Raw genomic sequence first — 10,736 nt, forward strand, 5'->3', positions numbered from 1 at the left:
AAACTGCTGGGAAAATTGGAAGACAGTGTGGGAGAGACTAGGAATAGATCAACACCTCACACCCTACACCAAGATAAATTCAAAATGGGTGAGTGACTTAAACATAAAAAAGGAAACCATAAGTAAATTGGGTAAACACAGAATAGTATACATGTCAGACCTTTGGGAGGGGAAAGGCTTTAAAACCAAGCAAGATATAGAAAGAATCACAAAATGTAAAATAAATAATTTTGACTACATCAAACTAAAAAGCTTTTGTACAAACAAAACCAATATAACTAAAATCAGAAGGGAAACAACAAATTGGGAAAAAATCTTCATAGAAACCTCTGACAAAGGTTTAATTACTCATATTTATAATGAGCTAAATTAATTGTACAAAAAATCAAGCCATTCTCCAATTGATAAATGGGCAAGGGAAATGGATAGGCAGTTCTCAGATAAAGAAATCAAAACTATTAACAAGCACATGAAGAAGTGTTCTACATCTCTTATAATCAGAGACATGCAAATCAAAACAACTCTGAGGTATCACCTCACACCTAGCAGATTGGCTAACATAACAGCAAAGGAAAGTAATGAATGCTGGAGGGGATGTGGCAAAGTAGGGACATTAATTCATTGCTGGTGGAGCTGTGAACTGATCCAACCATTCTGGAGGGCAATTTGGAACTATGCCCAAAGGGCGACAAAAGAATATCTACCCTTTTACCCAGCCATAGCACTGCTGGGTCTGTACCCCAAAGAGATAATGGACACAAAGACTTGTACAAAAATATTCATAGCTGCGCTCTTTGTGGTGGCCCAAAACTGGAAAACGAGGGGATGCCCATCAATTGGGGAATGGCTGAACAAAGTGTGGTATATGTTGGTGATGGAATACTATTGTGCTAAAAGGAATAATAAAGTGGAGAAGTTCCATGGAGACTGGAATGACCTCCAGGAAGTGATGCAGAGCGAGAGGAGCAGAACCAGGAGAACATTGTACACAGAGACTGATACACGGTGGTATAACCGAACGTAATGGACTTCTCCATTAGTGGCGGTGTAATGTCCCTGAACAACTTGCAGGGATCCAGGAGAAAAAAACACCATTCATAAGCAAAGGATAAACTATGGAATTGGAAACAACGAAAAAAAGCAACTGCCTGAATACAGCGGGTGAGGGGACATGACAGAGGATAGACTCTAAATGGACACTCGAATGCAAATACTATCAACAAAGCAATGGGTTCAAATCAAGAAAACATGTAATGCCCAGTGGACTTACGCGTCGTTTATCAGTATCAGGCAGCGAGAGCCCTACCACTAGGAGGCCTCCACAGACTCTGCTTCTAGCCCAGCCCCATAGCTGTCATCCAGTGTAGCAGGACAAATCAAAAGGAGCCAGTGACCTCCACCAATTGGTACCTATGTGGCAAGAAAGCCAATTTAGCGGAAGTGGCAAAGCACCCTGAAGAGAAGGCAGGAGATCACATGTCAGGGGAGTCATGCCACCACCACTTGGATCACCATCCTCACTCCTGTGAGAATGCAGATTGCCCAGGATTCCGGGCCCTAGATTTCTGGAAATAGCACTGCCACGCAGACCACCACTTCTAGCTTAGCCCTTGTTCCCTGTTAACCAAGATAGCAATCCTTGGGGAGATGCCACCTGGCAAACTGCTTTTGCAACTATAACAACCACTACTGAGGATTCAGAAAAGCAGGTTCTCACCACCAGAGTCCTTGACATGGTCAAATGATTTAACATTAGAAATGAATGTGGTTTCATCCATGGAAATCACATTAGAGAATGTGCCGTACCATCTTGTTTTACTGTTGTACCCTGAGGAACATGGGACTTGTAGCTCAAACTTTTGATATGGTGTCTCCCTGATTAGAATGTGAATTTCTGAGATCAGAGACATTCCACTTTTTTATTTGTGTTGCCAGCACATAGCATTTAAGTGCTTAATAAATGCTCTTTCATTCATTCTCCTCATCTAGACACAGGAACTTTGGTCATGAACAATGAGGTCTATTAAAAAGTTTATCCTTAAAGTCATAGAGTCCAAGGAGAATGCCTCTTGCTGTTTAATTTGCTCTAGGATTAGTGATTGTCCCAGCTTTTACCCCCTCAAGCTTTCAAGATGTATTTGAAAGAGGGAAGCCACTTTTCCCGGGATTGGAGGGCAACCACACATTTCTCATTCCTTGGCAGTAGTAAGTGTGAATATAGAAATGTGCAGCTTTTCTTGGAGGTGACTTTTCATACGTAGATTCAGGTGAGGAAATAGAATTTTGTATGGAAGCTCCTTGATGGTGGAGACTTGTTTTTCTCTTTGTATCTAATTGAGTGCCTTGCATAGGATGCCTAATAAATGTCTGTTAGATTTGTTATTTGGATATCTCTCTCTCTCTCTCTCTCTCTCTCTCTCTCTCTCTCTCTCTCTCTCTCTCTCTCTCTCTCTCTGTCAGTCTATCTATATCTGTCTGTCTATCTATCTATGTCTGTCTGTCCATCTATCTATATATCTGTCTGTCTATCTGTCTATCTTAAATAAAGAGAACATTAAACATAAATTAAAGTAATTGGAGAAATAGTGAAGGTCATGTAGAAAATACCAACACACTTCCTTGTGGCATAGAGACGTAGGGACACCACTATATTTTCATATATTATTAGGATGGTCAGCACATCAACAATTATTAGTAAGTGTGCCCAGAACTGGTGAAGGACTAGGCTTCTAAAGACAAAAACAGTCACCTCACAGAAAGAGCTCACATTCCAATGATGCTCATCCAAGACATAGAGGGCAAGTGGAGGCACTGGTTTTGATTGGAACTAGGAAAGAACTCTGGCATAAGGTAAGATTTTAACTGATAAAAGAAATTCTAATCAAGGTAAAGGATAATGTTGCTCAAGAGAAACAGCAAATTTGGAAGAAGAGTTGGGCTATGGAGAAAAGCATCTTTATATGCTATGTTTCTACATTAAAGATAATTGAACTCATGGGACTGATCAAACTACCATGGACAGAGAACAAGTATAGAGAGCCTTTTATGAAGAAGCAAAGATGGTCATATGAACAACGTGACAAACAGATCTTTTCTTTCTCTACAACCCCTTTAATTTCTCAAAAGTATTTTATATAAGACATAAAGCAATGACAGCTGGCTTTATAATTTGGACATCCAAAAGTTTAGGGACAACCAGGAACTGATGCTCACTGATTGCAGCTCCATTACATGCTGCTGGCAGCAAGTTTGTACTAACAGACCCAAGGGCACTCTAGACATTTGTGTCATGACCACCCTTATACCTTCCCTTTCTTTCCAAAGCCATGGAGACCCTGGCTCTAGGATATGGAAGTTTGCTGGGCAGCCAGCTTGACCACAGCCTTTCTGGAGCGAAAGCCTGCCAGGCAAAACTGACTCTGAACCACTAGTGCCATATTTTATTACTATATATAAAGTAGAGAGGAAGATTGGGGTTAGTGGGCAATGCTCGACCCTTACTCTTAAGAGAATTGGCTCAAAGAGGGAATAATATGCATACTTAGCTGGATTTAGAAATCTTAATCTTGCTCTACATGAAAGTAGGAAGGGAAGAAAATAGAAGGAGGTTCTACAGGAAGTGTGAACTAGGGGAGGAGGTGTTCAGAAGCAAAATATTTTTTGAGTAGGGATAGGGTGAAAGGAGAGAGAAGGATAAATAGGGAAAATTGGATGGAGGGAAATACATAGGAATCATAACTAAAAAATATTACAGCAAAATTCTCTGATAAAAGCCTCATTTCTGAAATACATAGAGAAATAAGCCAAATTTGTAAGACTGTAAGGCATTCCCCAATTGAAAAATGGCCAAAGGATATGAATAAGCACTTTTCAGAAGAAGAAATCACAACTATCTAAAGTCATGTGGAAAAAAAAATTCTCTAAATCGACATTGATTATAGAAATGCAAAAAGAACTGCTTATAATGGGGAAAAGAAAAGAAGAGTTCCTAGTAAGGACAATAGGAAATTCAAGCTTCCCATTGTTATCATACTTCTCAATATGTTAGCTAAAGGAATTAGAAAATAACATTAAGAGAATAACTATTGCTAGATATAATTTGGAAATATTTCTAGTTGTTGCTGCTGTTTTTGCTCTTTTCCCAATTACATGCCCAATGCACTATAAAACTGGGCAGTCTTTGATCCCTTAATACCATTACTAGGTCTGTTCCAGTGATATAAAAAAAGGGCAGAGAAAAACTCCAGGGTTCCCGAGAGGTGGCGAACGATCGGTCAAAATAAATAAAATAAAATAAATAACAAACATTAGACAGCTTAATCATTATGGCCATGGGACTGCTTTGCATCTCAGCTGCTCCAACATGTCCAGGCTTGGGATTATTTTTATATCCATATTCTCGGCATGCAGACACACAAAATCAAAGAGAGATAACTGGAAAAGTGATACATCAACTTTTAACAAATCCCTTGATTAACATTCTATATTCTTGTATTGTGATTACAGACAGAATAAAGGTTGCACACAAGATCAATGATTTCTGTCACAGGTGGCTTAATTTTCTCATTACCTTGTGAGAAGTTTTGAGCTTACAAGCAATCAAGAAAAATTATGGATTGCTTTTAATAAAATGGAATAATTAATCAGCAGTTCATAGAAGACAATTCAACAATCATATCATGGAGGCTGAGGGGTCTGGGAACACAATTCAAATTTAGACTGGTGGCTTCTAGGGAGTTACTGATTTGTGGGATCGAGTCACTGAGGCATACTGAAGCTTCATGTACTTGTACTTATCGCTTGGGCCTCTATGACTGATTTGTGTGCTGCCTTCATGAGAAGAGGCTTCTGTAGGTGGGAGAGTTTTTGGTTTAGTCTGTAGCTGCGGTTTTTGCTGAGAATTATGTACCTAAGTAAAAGTTAAGCCACGATAGTCTTTTGGGATTGGGTTTGAGGGTCTGATCTTTTGGTGATGTTTAGGAGAATTAGGGGACAGGTGCTTTGCTCTTGCATTATTTCTCTTGAACTAGGGGGAATAATAATCATGTCAATTCATAGGTAAGGGGCATTGATGGAAGAAGTCATGCAAGAGGGATAGAGTGGGCAGTCACATCTCTCCAAGGACACTCTGTGATCTCCCCAGCTACCATGAGTGATTCTGTCAAGGCGTCATGGACTGATGGACCCCAGCAAAAAGGACCTACTTGTACAAAAATATTTACAACTCTTTATGATAGCAAAGAAGTGAAAATTGATGGGATATCCATCAATTGGGGAATGGCTGAACAGACAGTGGGGTATGATTTTAATGGAATACTATTGTGCTATAAGAAATGATGAGCAGCATGACTTCAGAAAGAATTATACAAAAATGAACTGATGTAGAGTGAAATAAATTGAACCAGCAGAATATTGTACACAGTAACAAGAATAACTCATGGTGATTAACTGTGAGAGATTTAGCTATTCCCAGCCATGTAATAATGCAGGACAATGCTGAAGGACTTATGATAAAGAATGCTATCCACCTCCAGAGAAACAACTGTGGGAGTTGGAATACAGATCAAAGCATTCTATTTTTCACTTTCTTTGTGTTTTTATTTTGGGGATGTGGTTTTATATGACTATTCTCTTACAACAGTGACCAATATGGGAAGTATGATTTGCATGACAATACATGTATGTATAACCCAGATCAAATTGCTCACCCTCTGGGGAGGGGAGAGGGAAGGGAAGAAGGGAGACAACTTGGACCTTATAATTTTGAGGAAACATTGAATATTGTTGTTACATATAATTGGGGACATGAAATATTTTTAAAATTTAAATATGTAAAATATATTCAAGAATACCATTAGGCAGCATGTCAAAATTGGTAAAAAGTTGGTCTTCTAGTCCTAAAGATCTGAGTTCAAGTTCTACTTCTGACAAATTTGAATGATCCTGGGTAAATCACTTAATAACTCAGTCCCTCCAAAGCTCTAAGACTAAAAATTGCAAAGAAGGTGCCTCAACGGTAAAGAAAATTCCTTACCAGGAGCTCAGTACACATTAAATCAGAGGTGCAGTAAAAGATAAAAATACTGCATACACATGATAAAGATGATGATGGTACTCAAATGGATCAATCTAGAGAGTTTTATCCAATCAAAATAGCACGTAAGCTTCATTAAACTAGATAAAAATGTAAGAAGATAGTATGTAAACATGTAAGAAAGTGAGAACAGTAAGGCAAAATTGGCAAATATTGACAAAGTATAGGAAAAGATCTGAAATCTGACTAGATAATGATGAGATAGAACTATGACACTTGCCATATTGGGTATTATTCTGGTGTTGGATAGACCCAAACTCACAAAACATGGGAGAAGGTTTTGATTAAAAATAAACTGTTGGAAAACTGGAAAGCAGTTTGGTGAGAAAAGGAAGCAGATGATCCTTTCATAGCAGAGCCATAATGTCCAAATGGATTCATAAAGAGTTTTAGAAAATCCTCATCAAAAATATAAAAGATGATATTAAATCTTTTACACATATGATGGGGAAACGTCTTAATGAGACATAACATGAAACTGTGAAAGAAGATTAATTTGTTTCTATAAGAAGGAAAAGCAGTGCATGAAGAAATCCAAAACAACCTTATGATCAACATCTATAATGATACTATCTCTAAACAATTGGAAGTTTTCAAAGAAGGAAACAAATTGCTACTAGCCATCAGAAAGAAGTGAGACGACAGGCAGCCAGGAGCTATGAGCAGGAGAGTCTGGGATCATCTGAGAGGGAGTCTTGCAGAAGGTGTGGTTGGCTGGTTGGGGAAGGTGGCAGGGGAAAGGCAGGGCTTGAACCAAGCATTGAAGGCCATGTCAGGCTGAGCAATGAAGACCAGGCAGTCCCTGCAGAGGATGAACACCAGAGACAGCCTGCCTGGGTCAGCAGGTGCCCAGGGGCCCAACTGGGATGGGTTAGGACATGCCCAGGGTCACACAGCTTAGAAATGTCTGAGGCCAGATTTGAACCTGGCTCTCAATCCACTAAATCACCTGGCTGTTCCCTCTTTGTTCTTTCTCATAAAATGTCACCAGAAAGGAGAAAGAGAGATCTCTTACAGATATGTAGAGATAGCTAGCTCCTCTGTATATCCACTGATTTCCACTGATTTCCATTGGCTTCTCTAAAGACTTTCTGAGAATTTTCCCCAGGATGATATGGAAAACTTGACTGTTGGTTGAACTTAAATAGCTTGATCCCAGTTGGGGAGCCATGTTTTCCATACTCTAATTTTTGCAATTCATCTATTTTGTGGTTTGGGTTTGGTTGAGTAAATAGATTTCCTCAATATTCACTATTGGTGACAGCCTTTTTGTAGCAAGGATTTAGTGGGAAAGGCTCAGATGGTTGAGTGTGAGGAGCACTCTCTTCCTGTTTCTAGATAGAAGTGCCTCTATTCACAAATTTCCCAACTGTGTGCTCTACCTGGATCCCTGTGATCATATTCATCGGACAAAAGGACTCAGTGGAAACAGTTTGGATTGTAAGGCCAGTATTTAGGGGCATCAGCCCGAAGAGACAGGCCCAACCACGTCTGAAGATCAGAACTTTTCTTCCTCTTGCTGTCTACTGCTACGACTTTGAATTTAAGAAAACTAGCACAGAATTACATAGACTGGAATAAAAGAAACCCTCCATCCCTCTGTGAGACCTGGCCTCAGCTCAAAAGCTGAGAGAGACTGAAACCTCATCTAGGGAAATCCCTCTTCTTCCCTGATACCTTCCCCAATCCAACATTGTTATTAAAATTTATCTTTGCAGTCAGATAAGAGGACTGTCATTTCAGGGGACATAGAGGGAGCTGAATCTCAGGACAGTTACTCAACAATCAATAGTCCTTGACCCCTGCTGGGCAACTAAGACTGGAGGGAGCCTTGTCCCTCAGGAGTGTCCCATGCCTTCCTGCTCTGGGGTATCTCCCACATCAATCCAAATAGAGAAGATGTCCCCTCAGGCTATCATTTTCAAAAATAGCCTCAGCAGGGGGTATCTCCTATTCCCTCATCAGCAGCCATATTTCCTCTCTCCCCTCAACTCCTCCATTCCCTGTTCCAAAACCTGTAGCATCTCCTGTTCTTCATATCCCACCCATTTCCTCTATAAATATTACATTACTCAGGTCCAAAACCTTAATAGTATAGGAGGGAAAAGGGTCCTTCAGCTTCTGCCGGACAGTCAGAGAGGGAAGAATCTCTGGGCCTTCTCTGTACTTCTTTCTCCCTTTGCCAAGAGGCCCACATTCTGCTGTGTGTGACTGCCTGGAGTAGGAGGGCACTTTCTGGGAAATCCTAACAAAATGGGAATGTCTACACCCCTTCTTTGATATGTGCCATCAAGTGACAAATCGGAAACAACTGACAGATGCCCTAGGCTGTCCTAAGTCAAGCTTAAGCTACCATTGGTACATGTGAGATGCAGGAAGTGATATTAAAAAAAGTCTATATATTCACGGCACTTCCTCTTGCCAGCTCTCTTTTGGTGGAGAGGTGGCTTGTGGCAGTGTGCTGGGCATCTTGGCATGGCTGCAGCTATTGTCCCGGTTTGGTGATGAGTGTCCTTGATACAGTAACTGGGAGAAGCTTAATATTGTAGGTCAGGTGAGGCCTGTTTCCTGAGCTCTCTTGGAGTTTAGGCTGATTCCTTTTTTTCCTCCTAGGAGGTCCCTCATCATGGGAGGAGGCCTCATGATTGCAAGATCTCTGAAGAGCTTGGCTCAGGCTTGGCTGGAGAAATCTTATACCCTTTTCCCTTTCTCTTCTTAATTCCTTTCCTCTATATTAATTAAACCAACATAAAAAATTCCCTAACTGACTTGAATATTTTTATTGGAATTTGAATGAATCTCTGGTGACCATAAGGATGATATATTAGTCAAAACCCCTAAATTGACCCCTTTACATCCCCTGATTCTACCAATGAAGGCACTTGGGTCTTCCTTTCTTGGGAAGATTGAATTGTAATTCACAATCTACTTTTAGATGTTAATCTACAAAAAGGTGGTGATTTAGTATTTTAAGTCGATCTACTCATTTTAACTACAAAAGGTGTTAAGTAACTACAAAAGGTGAACTAATTTAAAAAAGGTGTTAAAATAACCAAAAATAGATAATATAATTAAAGACAGTGTGAACTAAAGAGTGGGCAGTCCTGGAGAGGAGCATCTGCTGTGATTGGACGTGACACGAGAAAAAGATCTTTAAAAAGATCAGAGGCCAGAAGAAGATATTTTGACTCAAGATTCGAGTTGGATGGAGGATTCTCTGACTCCTCTATCCAACACAGAGTTGGACTAGAGGAACTGGACCTCTGGAGGAACTCCTGCAGGAGATCTCAGACTGCTTTTCCTTTGGTGAGTGAAAGTCTGATGCAGAGATCTAAATCTCTTAAGAAAGGCCCATCATCTTGAGACCCACCCCCCTGGGGCTTAGAAATTCTAACTGATATCCGAATAAACCCAATCCTGATGTCTCTCTGTCTCTGTCTCTCTCTATATAATCTTCCCTTAATTGTAAATAAATAAATCATAAATTCCATTTACTTTAGTAATTCATCTTGGGATTTAGAATTTAATTCCCTGGCAATGGCCTAATTAATATATTTCAGTCACAAGCACAAATAAATTTAACACCTCCCATGGATGGGAGAACAACCTTTGGCCTCTAGAGAGGCTAGACTACCCTCAAATGAAATTCTTGGACAGGAAATGGATTCATATGCACAGCCAGCCACATAGCACAGAAACAGTTATACTCCCCAGGACTGAATCTAGACAAAAGATCCTGAACCACAGAGAATCCTAGAGTTGGAGCTGGAAGTTATCTTCTCCCGACCCTGTGCAACATCCCCAAAGAGGGGTCAGTTACTTCTCTGTTACTAACCTGTGAAGAAACAACTTCCCTCTACCCTATCCCACCAAGCCACTTCTACCCTCTGTGGGCAGCTCTCATGTTATATGGTTTTCATCAATGGAGGAAATCTGCCCTTCCCATCTTCTCTTGCCAGGTCTTATGAATGTTTCACTTTCATGGATTATAGGGACAACAAAGAATGTGGGGAGAGTAGGGCCCCTTCTGGGAAAAGTTTTCTGCCTCCTCCCCAAATTAGCTGTAAGGTGTATGAGGGCTGCCCTTGTAAGATGAGGAAGTCTACACGATTTGTCTAAATGCATCTTCTGGGACAAAATGGAAAAATCTCTCTGGAATATTGCCACGTTCTCCCACTCCAAAAGACACTGTGAAGCCTGCTTGGAAACCTGGACTTAAAATCATTTGGAAAACTTTTTACAAAACTGGCACCTCCTCACTACTGGTATTCATCCATGGACAGCAGGAACCATTGAAGTGCAACTTGTAAAGCAAATGGAGAGAATTGCAATATAGTAGGGGGGAAAACCCATCAAAACTGAGAGACTTCTTTCCCTTCTCTTGGATTCTAGTGCTCACAACATCATTTTTTCCTCCAACTCAATCGCCTTCTCATCTACGAGTCTGAAGCATCCATTGTGATACCCCCTCTAGTAGGCTGGCCGCCCATTTCTTTAGCCTCTCCACATCCAAGTTAACATTGTCTTGGTGAATTAGCCATCCATAAAGTTGATTATATGCTTGATTTAACATCACTCAAAACTATCTACCTCCATTATCTGGAAATCTATCATTTCCTTAAACACCCAATTCTTCCCATTT

Source organism: Monodelphis domestica, chromosome 4 (genome assembly GCF_027887165.1).
Source record: "Monodelphis domestica isolate mMonDom1 chromosome 4, mMonDom1.pri, whole genome shotgun sequence".
Taxonomy (NCBI): domain Eukaryota; kingdom Metazoa; phylum Chordata; class Mammalia; order Didelphimorphia; family Didelphidae; genus Monodelphis; species Monodelphis domestica.